This window comes from Pleurodeles waltl, chromosome 4_1, assembly GCF_031143425.1.
Source record: "Pleurodeles waltl isolate 20211129_DDA chromosome 4_1, aPleWal1.hap1.20221129, whole genome shotgun sequence".
Taxonomy (NCBI): Eukaryota; Metazoa; Chordata; class Amphibia; order Caudata; family Salamandridae; genus Pleurodeles; species Pleurodeles waltl.
Genome location: NC_090442.1, coordinates 762282908 through 762299155, shown reverse-complemented (window position 1 = coordinate 762299155; position 16248 = coordinate 762282908).

Below are 16248 nucleotides of genomic sequence, written 5' to 3'. Positions count from 1 at the left end.
CCTTTTCTGCAGGAGGAGGAGACTGGAGATGCCTCGGTGGCAGCAGTAGACCCTGTGGACAGTGAGGATGAGGAGGCAGAGGATGAGGATGTGGACAACAGAACATCTGTAATCCGTCAGTACTTCCAATGACACACAGGTGAGACAGTGCAACTTTACATTTCAGTAAATTTGGTTGTATTCTGCGTGGCATTGGCATGCTGGTATTTCCCACTTCTATGCCCACTTACTGTTACCTCTGGCTATTCATTTTGCAGATGTTGGTGATTTGACAAATACTCCTGGTGTGATCACAAATGCCAGCTACAGGTCATTGATTCTATGCTCATTCTATGTACAGTTCATTTGCACTGCAGTTTCAATCAATACATATTTGAAATACATGATAATCGATTTATACCAAAGGGTATTTCTTGAAGTGCTAATATATAGAGGGGGAAGTGCAATGGGATAGGGTAATGATGGAGGAAAGTCCAGGGTATTGTTCCTGTCTGTTTGTAGCACAGGTGCATTGTCTAAGGGGACATAGGAAGGGGAGCAATGGCAGTTCAAGGTGGACAGGGTGACTGAGTGGGACACAAGGGGGACAATCAGGATAGTCTTATTTCCTGGCGGGGGTCTTGGCTAGTGTCTTTGGCTTCTGTCAGGGTCGCAGGGAAAATTTGCGGGGTGGTTCACCTTCTGCAGGGGGAGGGGTGCTGGTGGCCTGTGAGTCCTGTGGCGGGGCCTCCTGGTCATCAGCGGCAGCGGAAGTGGAAGGCTGTTCAGATGACTGGCTAGTGGCAGGGGACCGCTGGTGTGACATACCTTCCTCGTAATGTTGGCCATGTCTGCCAGCACCCCTGCTATGGAGATCAGGGTGGTATTAATGATCTGCAAGTCCTCCCTGACCCCCTGATACTGTCCCTCCTGCAGCCGCCTGTTCTCCTGCACGTTGTCTAGGATCTGGCTGTAGGAGGCTGGCCTGGCTTGTAGTGGGTACCAAGGGGTACTTACACTCTGTACCAGGTCCAGTTATCCCTTATTAGTGTAGAAGAGGTGCTTCTAGCAGCTTAGGCTGGTAGAAGGTAGCTATAGCAGAGCAGCTTAGGCTGAACTAGGAGACATGCAAAGCTCCTACTATACCACTGGTGTCATATGCACAATATCATAAGAAAACACAATACACAGATATACTAAAAATAAAGGTACTTTATTTTTATGACAATATGCCAAAAGTATCTCAGTGAGTTCCCTTAGTATGAGGATAGCAAATATACACAAGATATATGTACACAATACCAAAAATATGCAGTAATTGCAAAAGGAAGTAATGCAAGCAGTGTATAGTTACAATAGATTGCAATAAGAGCACATAGGTATAGGGGCAACACAAACCATATACTCCAAAAGTGGAATGCGAATAACGTATGGACCCCAAACCTATGTGAGCTCGGAGAGGGTCGCTGGGACTGTAAGAAAACAGTGAGGGTTAGAAAAATAGCCCAACCCAAGACCCTGAAAAGTAGGTGTGAAGTGCATCTATATTCCCCAGAGAGCACAGAAGTCGTGATAGGGGAATTCTGCAAGGAAGACCAACACCAGCAATGCAACCAAAGTGGATTTCCGGATAAGAGTACCTGTGGAACAAGGGGACCAAGTCCAAGAGTCGCGACAAAGTCGAGATTGGGCAGATGCCCAGGAAATGCCAGCTGAGGGTGCAAAGAAGCTGCCACTGGATGGTAGAAGCTGTGGATTCTGCAATAACGAAGAGGGCTAGAAACTTCCCCTTTGGAGGATGGATGTCCCACGTCGTGAAGAAGCTTGCAGAGGTATTCCCACACAGAAAGACCACAAACAAGCCTTGCTACTGCAAGGGTCGCGGTTAGGGTTTTTGGATGCTGCTGTGGCCCAGGAGGGATCAGGATGTCGCTAATTGCGTGAGGTGTCAGAGGGGGCACCCATCAAGATAGGGAGCCCTCACAGAAGCAGTCAGCACCCGCAGAAGTGCCGGAACAGGCACTACGAAGAGGAGTGAACAGGAGCTCACCCGAAGTCACAAAAGGAGATCTCACGACACCGGAGGACAACTCAGGAGGTTGTGCACTGCAGGTTAGAGTGTCGGGGACCCAGGCTTGGCTGTGCACAAAGGAAATCCTGGAAGAGTGCACAGGAGCCGGAGCAGCTGCAAATCACGCAGTACCCAGCAATGCAGTCTAGCGTGGGGAGGCAAGGACTTACCTCCACCAAACTTGGACTGAAGAGTCACTGGACTGTGGGAGTCACTGGGACAGAGTTGCTGAGTTCCAAGGACCACGCTCGTTGTGCTGAGAGGGGACCCAGAGGACCGGTGATGCAGTTCTTTTGGTGCCTGCGGTTGCAGGGGGAGGATTCTGTCGTCCCACAGGAGATTTCTTCGGAGCTTCTAGTGCAGAGAGGAGGCAGACTACCCCCACAGCATGCACCACCAGGAAAACAGTCGAGAAGGCGGCGGATCAGAGATACAAGGTTGCAGCAGTCGTCTTTGCTACTTTGTTGCAGTTTTGCAGGCGTCCTGAGCAGTCAGCAGTCGATCCTTTGGCAGAAGGTGAACAGAGAGATGCAGAGGAACTCTGATGAGCTCTTGCATTCGTTATCTAAAGAATTCCCCAAAGCAGAGACCCTAAATAGCCAGAAAAGGAGGTTTGGCTACTTAGGAAGGAGGATAGGCTAGCAACACAGGTAAGAGCCTATCAGGAGGAGTCTCTGACGTCACCTGCTGGCACTGGCCACTCAGAGCAGTCCAGTGTGCCAGCAGCACCTCTGTTTCCACGATGGCAGAGGTCTGGAGCACACTGGAGGAGCTCTGGGCACCTCCCCTGGGAGGTGCAGGTCAGGGGAGTAGTCACTCCCCTTTCCTTTGTCCAGTTTCGCGCCATAGCAGGGCTGGGGGATCCCTGAACTGGTGTAGACTGGCTTATGCAGAGATGGGCACCATCTGTGCCCATCAAAGCATTTCCAGAGGCTGGGGGAGGCTACTCCTCACCAGCCCTGACACCTTTTTCCAAAGGGAGAGGGTGTAACACCCTCTCTCTGAGGAAGTCCTTTATTCTGCCTTCCTGGGCCAAGCCTGGCTGGACCCCAGGAGGGCAGAAACCTGTCTGAGGGGTTGGCAGCAGCAGCAGCTGCAGTGAAACTCCGGGAAAGGTAGTTTGGCAGTACCCGGGTCTGTGCTAGAGACTCGGGGGATCATGGAATTGTCTCCCCAATGCCATAATGGCATTGGGGTGACAATTCCATTATCTTAGACATGTTACATGGCCATGTTCGGAGTTACCATTGTGATGCTATACATAGGTAGTGACCTATGTATAGTGCATGCGTGTAATGGTGTCCCCGCACTCACAAAGTCGGGGAATTTGCCCTGAACGATGTGGGGGCACCTTGGCTAGTGCCAGGGTGCCCACACACTAAGTAACTTAGCACCCAACCTTTACCGGGTAAAGGTTAGACATATAGCTGACTTATAAGTTACTTAAGTGCAGTGGTAAATGGCTGTGAAATAACGTGGACGTTATTTCACTCAGGCTGCAGTGGCAGGCCTGTGTAAGAATTGTCAGAGCTCCCTATGGGTGGCAAAAGAAATGCTACAGCCCATAGGGATCTCCTGGAACCCCAATACCCTGGGTACCTCAGTACCATATACTAGGGAATTATAAGGGTGTTCCAGTATGCCAATGTGAATTGGTGAAATTGGTCACTAGCCTGTTAGTGACAATTTGGAAAGCAAAGAGAGAGCATAACCACTGAGGTTCTGGTTAGCAGAGCCTCAGTGAGACAGTTAGTCATCACACAGGGAACACATACAGGGCACACTTATGAGCACTGGGGCCCTGGCTGGCAGGGTCCCAGTGACACATACACTAAAACAACATATATACAGTGAAATATGGGGGTAACATGCCAGGCAAGATGGTACTTTCCTACATTGGCCCATCATGTCCTGGGAATGTTGATAGGTTCCCAGGATCTCAGAGAGCGCCTCCTGGAGAGTTGGTTCCCTGGTCCTGTCCTCCCCCTAGTGCACAGCACTCCTCCCAGTTTCCCCGTTGGCCTGTGACTCTGTCCCCTGAACCGTGTGCCCACTGCCACTGACCCCAGGTCCCTGATTGTCTTGGGTGCGAGGTGTGGCCTGGGGTCTCTGTACAGGTGGGCACACTGCAGATTGATGTGTTCTGGGGACAGAGGTTTGGGTATGCTGGGTCGGTGCTTTGGTGTTGTTTCCTGATGGGGGAGGCTCTGTGGTGGTCTGTGACTGGGCTTGGGTAACTGGATGTCCAGTGGTCCCTGATGGGCCAGGTAAATCGTCCAGATCCTGAAGACCAGAGTTACTGTCAGCACTGTGGGCCTCTTTAGCTGGGGGACTGGACAGTGCTGGTGCCTCCTCTCCAGTGACATTGGCTGGGGTACCTGTGGGGATGTAAATGATGTATTATGCTTCATGTTTATGATATATTGTACATCCCTGGCTTCCCCTCTATGGTTGGTGTTGCCCTGCCAGCTTTTACTTGTGTATGTTGGTGTATGGTGGGATTGTTAGTTTCCCCATGCTGTGCATGCTTTAGTGATGAGTGTCCATGTAGGGCTGTGAGGGGTGTCCATGCACTTGTACATCATGCAGGGCTTGGCATTGGGATTAGAGCGATGTGATGATGGAGTGTGTGAGATGGAGTGGAGTGATGGGTGTGAGGGTGAGGGTATGTGATGGCATGCAGGTAAGGGGGGTGATAATTGTTGAAAGTTGACTCACTAGAGTCCAGTCCTCCTCTGACTCCGGCCAGGCCCACAGGATGCACTATTGACAAGACTTGCTCCTCCCATGCTGTGAGTTGTGGGGGAGAAGGTAGGGATCCACCGCCAGTCCTCTGTATAGCGAGCTGGTGTCTTGCTGCTATGGAATGTACCTTCCCCCGTAGGTCGTTCCACCTCTTACTGATGTCGTCCCTTGTTCTGGGGTGCTGTCCGACGGCATTGACCCTGTCTACGATTCTTCGCCATAACTCCATCTTCCTTGCTATTGATATTTGCTGCACCTTTGCTCCAAATAGCTGTGGCTCTACCCTGACGATTTCCTCCACCATGACCCTTAACTGCTCCTCAGTGAAACGGGGGTGCCTTTGTGGTGCCATGAGTGTTATGTGATGTGTTTTGGTGAGGGTGTGTTTGGTAATGTGTTGGGTGTGTGAAGTGGGGTGCATGAGGGATGTATGGGTGTATGTGGTGGTGTATGTAGTTGTAGCAGTGGTCTTGGTGTCAGTCTTGTGCCAATGATTTGTATTCGTAAAGGGTTGTGGGTAATGTGGATGTGTGTTTTATAGTGGTGTGGGTGTGGTGTGTGTATGCGTGTCAGGTGTGTGTTTGAATTGTCCAAGATGGTGTTGTTTTATCTGTGGGTGTCCATTGTGACCGCGGCAGTATGTAATGGCTTACCGCTGTTGAATGTCCGCCGTGGTGATTCATGGGTCCTAATGTGGTGGGCGTTGTTCTGTTGGCGTAACGGTGTGGGTTTTGATACCACCACTTTATCACTGACCTTTGGTCTTGCAGATTTGTGTCTGTGGCTGTATTCTGTCTGATTGGTGTGTGTGTGTCATTGTATGGAGAATGGATATCCGCCGCGGCGGTTGTAAGTTGGCGGCCGTCAGTGTGGCGGTAAGCGGGATTTACCGCTAATGTCATAATAAGGGCCCAAGTGTCCTCGAAGGGTAGGGATGAGGCTTCCTTTTCAAAATCAGTTGTGGAACTTTCAGTCTGTATTGAACAGCATAAGCAGTAAAAATTAACTGAATACCCGCTACCACTGCTCTTTTTGATGAGGCTTATGGCAGTTAAAAAAAGAAAGAAAGACAACCTGATAGTTAACGTTAAATATGTGTCTGCATACAGTTTAAAAATGCAAAATAAACATCTTTTGTACTCACTTTAGAGCTTGATGCTTGTTCAAAAACACCACCTAGCTCTTGAGAGTTATTGAGATACATTGACGCATTACTACCGCTACAGCTCGTTCCTGGTTGTCTCACAATGACACCGTCAGATGATGCCTGGGTCAGAGACTGCATATCTTCATACACTGGCGAGTTAGAAGCTGTTATAGATCCTTTCGAATCATCCATCTCTGCAAAACTGTTTTGAGTGGATGCCTTGTTACTGGAGGCCATCCTGCTGTTTGATCCCTTAATGGGGAAAATCCGCCGCTGCAAACTTACGGCAGAAATCCTCATTAAAACCTGTGTTATTGTGACCTGCATCTTGAGAACCATTCTGTGCTAAAATCTGGGCCATCAGCACAAGTGTCATGCTGGGGTAATATTTATCGATGTTCATTCCGTTTGTATCGGGCGTCTTTTTGATGATGTAATTGTACTGCTTCATAATGACGATCGGATCTCTTTCCAGGAGGAGCCCAGTGGTCTGGTAGCCACTGCTCAGGGAGCTCCTTCTATGTATTTCCCACACCAAAAGGAGGCGTACTCATCTCCATCACAACTTAGTCACATGGTCTTCATGGAGGTTGTGGTTGCAATATGCCTGGGCATGTTGCAGGCCCCCTGAGAGGGGTACAACAAGCCCGGGCATGTTTAGACACCAAAAGGGGGCTGACACCTTTACATCACATCCCAGTAACATGGTCTTCAGGGATAAAGGGGATAAGCTTACTAAGGGCATGTCACAACCGGGGTCAGATGCTCTTTTTGGTAAGGGTTCACTCGTGACTTGACTGCTGTCACATGATCAGTTGCATGATTAAGTGGGGGTGTCATGCCCCAGGAGCCATGTGTCTGCTCACCTGATTAAGGTGATCTCACACTACATGTGACCACACCACAGGTCACATGACTAAGATGATGCCACACACACACACCCACGTGGTCATGTGACCCAGATGCAATGTCACATCTGAGGCGGGTCCCCAGGGGCCCAGAAATCCTGCCAACGGAAGTTACATCACCTCTAGGGCAGATACCATTCACGTTCAGTTTGATGAAAGGTATCATATTGGGCCTGATTACGAGTACTGCGGTCCATAGGACCACCATGCCCGCTGTGGTGGTCCAACTACTGCATCCCTGGTAGTCCAACCACCAGATTAAAACCCTGGTGGCCTGACCGCCAGGAGACTGCTGCCACCACCAGTATCAGAGATCCCGACAGGTTGGCGGTGGCGAAATTGTGGCCAGCCACGGCAGTGCAGAATTCAAGCTGATCACAACTTTCCTTTCTGACAGCCTTTGCATGGAAGGGTCCCCACCATGAAAAGGCTGGTGGAAAGGCACAGTTGGGGCCACAGGGGGGGCCCTACACTGCCCACAGCCATGCTGTAGGCCATGCAGGGACCCCCTGTGAGCACCCTTGGAATGCGTACTGTGCACATTCTGAGAGTGCTGGGGGCATCGTCTATGCAACGGCATTGGCCTTGTCTCCCTGAGGGAGCCGAGGCCAATGCTGCCGCACTGTTTCCTCCGGTCAGCCCGGCAGAACCATCATAATACAATGGTGGTGAGGCTCCCGGCTTGATGACGGCCTCCCCACCGCCGTATTTGTTTTCTGGCAGTTCAACCGCAGAACTCATAATTAGGCCCATTATCTTATTGCGGTGTATTATGCAGCCTGGAGCCGGCAAGGGCAGGCCTCCAAAGCCCGGCATGGCATATATCAGTCCCCGCATAATGGCTTTGTCAGGGGATTGGAGCTGCTCACTCAATCTGGCGCTCTTCTACCAGTTATCATTGGTGTGCAGTAGGGGTGTAGACAACACCTACTAGGCTTAAATGATTGCAGGATGTTTTCATTGTCAGCAGGAGCGCTGTTAAGGAGTGTCTAGTTGACCATGTTGCCTGGCCACGCCCCCTTCTACAGCAGATAACTTACTAAAACTAAGCCATTGTCAAACCTGGATGATTGATGGAACGTTCAAAATGTGTCCCAAACCAGTCACTCAGCTATACATCATACATGGTGAATATCAAAATACAAATATCCCTTTTATGTATGCCCTACTACCAAATAAACAAAGTAGCACTTACCACAAGCTCTTAAACCACATTAAATATTGAACAAATTACTAGTACTCTCAAAAACTAATCATGGACTTTGAACAGGCCATTATTCAAATCATTTTAACCGATTCTGTGCCGGGGATGGAATGGTTACGTCCGCCGGCACAGTGCTGCTGTGCCGGGGACGTAACCATTACGTTCTGGCACATGAGCTCGGAGGGAGCGCTAGGCACCAGGGATTGGTGTGTGTGTATGTGTGTGTTTTGTTTGCGGGGGCACCCCCTTGGGCAAGGGTACCTCCCCATGGGGGCACATTACTGTTGGCCATATCTGCCCCCCTTGGGGGCAGTTTGGCCTATTTTTGGAAGGCCCATCTGCCCCCAAGGGGTACAGAAAGCCCACCAGAGACCAGTGAAGATTTTTTTTCAAAATAAGAGGGTGGGGGTATGGCCACACCCCCACCCCAAATAGATGGGGCCAAAGTTGTTCTGCCCACCAATGGGCAGATGGGGCAATTACCCCCGATCCACACCCCGGGGGCAGAAAGTCTACTAGATGCCAGGGAATTAAAAATACAAAAAATAGTGGGGTGGTGGCTACCAACCAGTATGACCCTGGTTATGCCCCCACCCCAACTGAAGGGGGTAACAGTCTTTCAGCTCTCCCCCTGCATACTAAAACATCTTATCCCACGGCAAGCAAGAAGACATCTGATTATTTCAGGTTTTGGTTTCATGTTTGGGCCATGAGAGCTTGTCTAATCTCAAAATCGTCCCACTTGGAATGGTGAGGGCTGCAGTTTATGGACTTTGGGATGCTGCTATGTAGAAAAATCTACAAGACCTAGACACATCTGAAAACTAAACATCTGGTTGATTCCAGGGTGGTGTGCTTCACATGCATGCGCACCATTTTCTTACCCACAATCCCCTGCAAACCTCCAACTTTGCTGGAAATCACCCATTTTTCCCACATTTTTGTGATGGAACCATCCGGAATCTGCAGGAATCCACAAAAGTCCTACCACCCAGGCATTGTCTCATCTATACCAATGAAAATTCAGCTTGTCAGCCTAAAAATGTTTTTTTTTCAAACTGCCCTTTTGGACGCGCTATGGTTCACCCTCAATTTCGACATGTTTTTGGCTCTTCCCTGTCACAAGCACTTGGCCCACCTACACAAGTGAGGTATCAATTTTACTGGGAGACTGAGGGGAACGTTGGGTGATAAGAAATTTGTCCCAGTGCGGTGATCCCACACAGAAATGTGGCAAAAATGTCATTTTTTAGCTAAATTTGAAGTTTGCTGAGGATTCTGGGTAGGAAAACATTGGGGGATCCACAGAAGTCACACCACCCTGGACTCCCTTGGGTGTCTATTTTTCAGAAATGTCTGGGTTTGGTGGGTTTCCCTAGATGGCTGCTGATCCCAGGACCAAAAACGCAGGTTCCCCCGCAAAAACAGATAGTTTTGTATTTGATAATTTTGATGTGTCCAGATAGTGTTTTGGGGCATTTCCTTTCACAGGCAGTAGGCCTACCCACAAAAGTGAGGTATCATTTTTATCGGAAGACTTGGAGGAACGCAGGGTGGAAAGAAACTTGTGGCTCCTCTCAGATTCCAGAACTTTCTGTCACAGAAATGTGAGGAAAAAATATTTTTTAGCCAAATTTTGAGGTGTGCAAAGGATTTTGGGTAACAGATAACAGAACCTGGTGAGAGCCCCACAAGTCACCCCATCTTGGATTCCCCTGAGCGTCTAGTTTTAAAAAATGTGCAGGTTTGGTAGGTTTCCCTAGGTGCCGGCTGAGCTAGAGGCCAAAATCCACAGCTAGGCACTTTGCCTAAAACAGGTCTGTTTTCTTTCGGGAAAATGTGATGTGTCCACATTATGTTTAGGGTCATTTCCTGTCGCGTGCGCTAGGCCTACCCACACAAGTGAGGTACCATTTTTATCGGGAGACTTGGAGGGAACACTGGGTGAAGGTAATTTGTGGCTCCTCTCAGATTCCAGAACTTTCTGTCACCGAAATGTGAGGAAAAGTGTTTTCTTAGCCAAATTTTGATGTTTACAAAGGATTCTGGGTAACAGAACGTGGTGAAAGCCCCACAAGTCACCCCATCTTGGACTCCCGAGGTGTCTAGTTTAAAAAAATGCACAGGTTTGGTAGGTTTCCTCCGGTGCTGGCTGAGCTAGAGGCAAAAATTCACAGCTAGGCACTGCAACAAACACGTCAGATTTCAATGTAAAAGTGTGATGTGTCCATGTTGCATTTCCTGTTGAGAGCATTAGACCTTCCCACGCAAGTGAGGTACCATTTTTATCTGGAGACTTGGGGGAACACAGAATAGTAAAACAAATGTTATTGCCCCTTGTATTTCTCTAAATTTTTTCCTTCCAAATGTAAGACAGTGTGTAAAATAGGCATCTATTTGAGAATTGCCCTGTAATTCACATGCTAGTATGGGCACCCCGGAATTCAGAGATGTGCAAATAACCACTGCTTCTCAACACCTTATCTTATGCCCATTTTGGAAATACAAATGTTTTCTTGATACCTATTTCTCACTTTTTATATTTCACCAAATTAATTGCTGTATGCCCGGTATACAATGAAAACCTGTTGCAAGGTGCAGCTCCTTTATTGGCTCTGGGTACCTAGAGTTCTTGATGAACCTACAAGCCCTATATATCCCCGCAACCAGAAGAGTCTATCAGATGTAACGGTATATTGCTTTTGAAAATATGACATTGCAGGAAAAAGTAAAACGTGGAGAAACATGGCTGTTTTTTTACCTCAATTTCAATATTTTTTATTTCTGCTGTTATTTTATGTAGGAAACCCTTGTAGGATCTACACAAATTACCACTTGCTGAATTCAGAATTTTGTCTACTTTCTCAGAAATGTTTAGCTTTCTGGGACCCAGCATTGGTTTCACACCCATTTGTGTCACTAACTGGGAGGAGGCTGAAAGCACAAAAATAGTAAAAATGGGGTATGTCCCAGTAAAATGCCAAAATTGTGTTGAAAAATGTGGTTTTCTGATTCAAGTCCACCTGTTCTTGAAAGCTGGGAGGATGGTGATTGTAGCACTGAAAATCCTTTGTTGATACGATTTTCAGGGAAAAAACTACAAGCCTTCTTCTGCAGCCCTTTTTTCCCATTTCTTTGAGAAAAAAAATGTTTGCTGTATTTCGGTTAATTTCTTGGTCTCCTTCAGGGGAACCCACAAACTCTGGGTACCCCTAGAATCCCTAGGATGTTGGAAAAAAAGGATGCAACTTTGGTGTGGATAGCTTATGTGGACAAAAAGTTATAAGGGCCTAAGCGTGAATTGCCCCAAATAGCCAAAAAAAGGCCGGCACAAGAGGGGAAAAGGCCTGGCAGCGAAGGGTTTAAAATGTTACCCCTGTACAGCCATACAAAGCTGCTATTACAAAGTAAAACAAAGCATATGGAGACATCTACAACATTGTGCAATCTACAAGTGTAGACTATGTTACAAACAGTACATTTTCCTTTGAAATAAGAAAATAATCACTAGCCTCTGTCCCTGCACAGAGGTAACTAACCACTACAATTTACTAATAGAAAGTACTTTCTACCCACAAAATGAAGACAAACTAAGCCCCCTAATGGATTATTTTGAAGACTATTGGGTTGGCAGACTGCATTGCTCTTGACACAGACGCCAACCCAAATTCCAAATACTATGATGGAATGTCTAGGAGGCCAAAACAAAGAACGCAATGGAGGGATGGCACAATATATTCCAATCCACAATAGGCAGAACCTAATCTATCCTCTATAAATTTATAGCAGCATTATAAAAAGAGCAAAGCTACCAACAACTAAGAGTGGAGCAGTCTGTAACCAAAATTGCATGTAATATTAGCAACAAAAAAAACAAAATAATGTACATCTTGCCACAATTTAAGGTAAATTTCTTCATAATCAACAAAGGAGTATATTACTTAGGAATAATAGCCAAAAGCATATTATAAAATAAAACCTAACTATAAAGGTCCCAAAACATGATAAAATCTTAAACAAGATGACACGTCAATAAATAATAAACATAACATTTTATTACCTCAGTCAATACATTAAATAAGACTCCAAATTAAATATGACTGGTATAATGAAATAATATATACATTATTTAAATGTGAAATCCAACCCCCACCAACCAAAAAGCTCAAAGAACAAACTAAGGGGCTTATTACAAGTCTTGCGGTCCAAGGACCACCAGGCTTGCTGTGACAGTTGGACTGCTGCATGCCAGGCAGTCTGACCACCACATTACGTCCCTGGCAGTCAGACTGCCAGGGGACCACTGTCCCTGCCAGGAACATGGGTCCCAATGAGCTGACGGCGGTCTGACTTGTGCTCAGCCATGGCGGTGCTGAGTTCAGCACGCCCATGATGAACACGAGTCCCCTTTCCACCAGCCTTTCCATGGTGGATCAACCGCCATGGAAAGGCTTGCGGAAAGACTGTGCAAGAGGCCACAGATGGGCCTCTGCACTGCCCATGCCTATGACATGGGCAGTGCAGGAACCTCCTTCCCAGCACCGCACCCTCAGAATGCGCACTGTCTGCTTTGCAGACAGTGCGCATTGCAAGGGTGCTGGTGTGCTACAGTATTGGCTTTGCCTCCCTTAACGGAGCCCAGACCAATACCGTAGCACTTTTGCCGCTGGGCTGACTGACGGGAATGTCGTAATATAATGTTCTCGCCGGGCAGCCCAGTGGGAACATCATAATACTGCGGGGTGTGGGAGCCGGGTTGGCGTCTACCTCATCCCTGTGAGAAATGAGCTTCTAAGTCAGTCACATGAAATAAATCAACACATAAACTAAACATTTCCAAATCATAATCACATAATAATTACCCAAATAAAAAAATATAAAGTTCCTCACCCAAATCAAATAAAAAAATATGACTTACTCATTCTGAAGCAGCAGATCCTCCTATATTGTCCATGTAGTCAAAAATAATAATCCACCAAAAATAAAATAAAATACAAAACAAAAAATACACAACAAAAAGCATATGGAGACATCTCCAACAATGTGCAATCTACAAGTGTAGACTATGGTACAAACAGTACATTTTCCTTTGAAATAATGCACAAATAAAACCAATCCAATAGAGATCCCTAGAAGACATCTAGGCATCTAGTACCCATAAGAAACCTGAAAAGGTATTTAAAACAACAGAAAGGCTCTGGGATGAACACAAAAAAAGGAAATAAAAGTTAAAACTATTGGTTTACTATAAACCTAAGGAGATTTTCTTTTAAAAAATGGTAAATCCCAACCGCAATGGGACATTTTTGTAGACAAAAAAGTGCAAAGTAAAACAGAAAATTCATGCTCAAAATAACATTACATTTCTATAAAATACATATGCATTTCACTTGATCATCAAAAAATAAGTAACATAACACAATGAAACATAACATAATGATACATTACTAAAACAGTGTACGAAAACCCAACATTATACACTATTAGAACTGAATGTATAGAAAACCCACAAACAACACTGTACCTATACTCTAGACCTCCTCCCACCCTCAAAACCCTAAAAAGAAACTTTAAAAATAACATGTGTTCTGATGAACAGCAGTGTCTTACCGTGACCTGGATCCCAGAAAATAGAGAAAAAATTACATAAATAGACCACAAAATAGAAGGTAGCGATCAAAAATGGCTGCTCAATGAAGCCAAAAAAAGACAATCTTCCCATATAAAAGAATAGGAAATAATTTTAAAATGTACAATGAGTGTATTAAAAATGGTTAAAAAAATTAGACGTAAAAAATATTTAAAAAGTTATAATAAATGTTAATAAAATGTGAAGTATGAATTAAATAATAGGATGAAAAATATACAATTATTTACTATATACTGAAACAACATATGTTAAAATGATGTTGAAAATACATATATGAAACAATTTAAAACATTTAAAAAAAATGCTAAACAGAAAAAAATAGAAAAATATGCATTGTACAATACTATTTGAATATGATTTACAGTTTTTATTTACGAATAAAAAATGTATTAAAATTGCTTGATTTATCTACATATAAAAGTTTATTGTAAGTAGAAATATACGCTTAAACAGGTACAAATATATATATATATATATATATATATATATATATATATTAAATAAACGTTGAAAACAGAAATAAAAATTGAAAATGTGTTATACGTCTAACTTCTATAAAAAGTATAATTCATAATATATTTATTATAAACATACAACTAACTAGTTTTTTATTATATTTCTAAACACCAACAGTACCAAATAAGTAACAAACTATTTCTACAATATACAAATGCAATTTAAACAAAATATTTCACACTAAAATATTGAAATTAAATAATTGCACTGTTAGGTAAACCACTCTGAAGAATGTGTTGGACAGCAAAAGGTGACATTTACAATCCCCATTCCAATTTTAACCAATACAGAATAGGTGTAGAACACTAAGGAGGTGACATTTATTATTCCCACTCCAATTGAAACCAGTCTGGAGGATGTGTAGGACACTAAGGAGGTGACATTTACTGTTCTCACTCCAATCTAAAGGCCTCATTACGAGTGTGGCCACCCATCCACCGCCATAGTGGCGCGGTGGTCCGACTGCCATCTGGTTGGCAGTCAGAGCACCAGATTTTGAAACATGTGTGCCTATAGAGTAAAGACCCCAGTGGTCCCGCCAGTACAGCCAGGCAGCACAGACCGCCACAGTCACAAGGCAGCACAAACAGGCTGGCCAAGCCTTTGTTTCTGCCAGACACATTATGAGTTTGCACACCGCCACTGTGACCGTGGCTGTCCAACCACCACATATCAGCAGGCGGAAATGGGGACTATAAAGGGAGACACTCATCTGCAGTCAGCCTTACACATCTGCTGCTGCCATGGAGCCCATCACACATGTCCTGCTGCTGCTGCTGATCATCGATGGAGCACAAAATCCACGCCGCGGTGGGTGCAACCAACCGTAAGTACACACACCTTCCTATGTCATTACGCTCAACAACAGATTGTTGAGCCATCATCCATATGATATGCGGGTCACGCTCAGACACCAAATACTCTTCTCATTGTGTACACAGTCTGAATCATACATACAGATGGACATATTCACAGTCACAATATGCCCTCTTTGGGCAGGCCACTCACGCTGCACTGCAACACTACACAAAAACACACGTCCACTCATCTCAGGCACAGGTATAGTGAAGCCCACACAACATTGTCTCAGACAACACCAACAAAACACCAACATCACATATATAAACTCACATGCTCACATTCCTCACAGGCCATGGACTATCATTACATACAACACACATATGTATGGGTGTGTCATTGAACACAAACATCACTCCCATTAAACAGCCCTGCAATGGACACACACATCACCCACATCACAGCTCAATGGAAGGACAATGGCATGCCCGGTAGGCAGAGAGAGATCACTATGCTAACAATACCTGCACAATAGGAATGGGGGTATCAGGAGCACCCAGGGAAGGAGGCTCCACTAGGACACATATCACTTTGCACAGGCCCCTTAAACAACATTTGCACAGAAAATGACCCTAATGTGTCTCCGGGACAAACAGTCCTAGACCCAAATGACATGCCTATGTGCACAATGTGGAACTGCAAGTCAACATAGCACATACAACTCCAACTGTATGGGACATACCTCTACAGTAATTTGCTGCAAGGTACACACAGCTAAATGGACACATGCATAGTCAATTGCAAACTAAAGTAGCATAACTGAACACACTCAATGTCTGCAGAAACAGAACTCAAGCTGACACACGTTAGATGAATCCATAATCCTTATCAGGGGTACTAGTCTAACAACATACAAGCTCACATTGGACAATACAAGATGAAATACTTACCATAACAAACAGTACACAATGCCATGACACCACCGGATTTACAGCCACATAGCCATACAGTAAAGTCTACCTTTGTCTTGGGTGACACCAGCACTGCCCACAAAGACAGATACTGCAAACAACAGCAAATGGAACAGCAAGCAGGCTGAAACACACACAACTATAGGCAGACAACACAAGGTACTCAGGAAAAAGGTTAAGGTTGAAAAGGAATTGCAGGACAAATGTGTACCCAAACCAAAGGTGGGGGGTGACAGACTGTCGGTAGCGAGGAGGACAG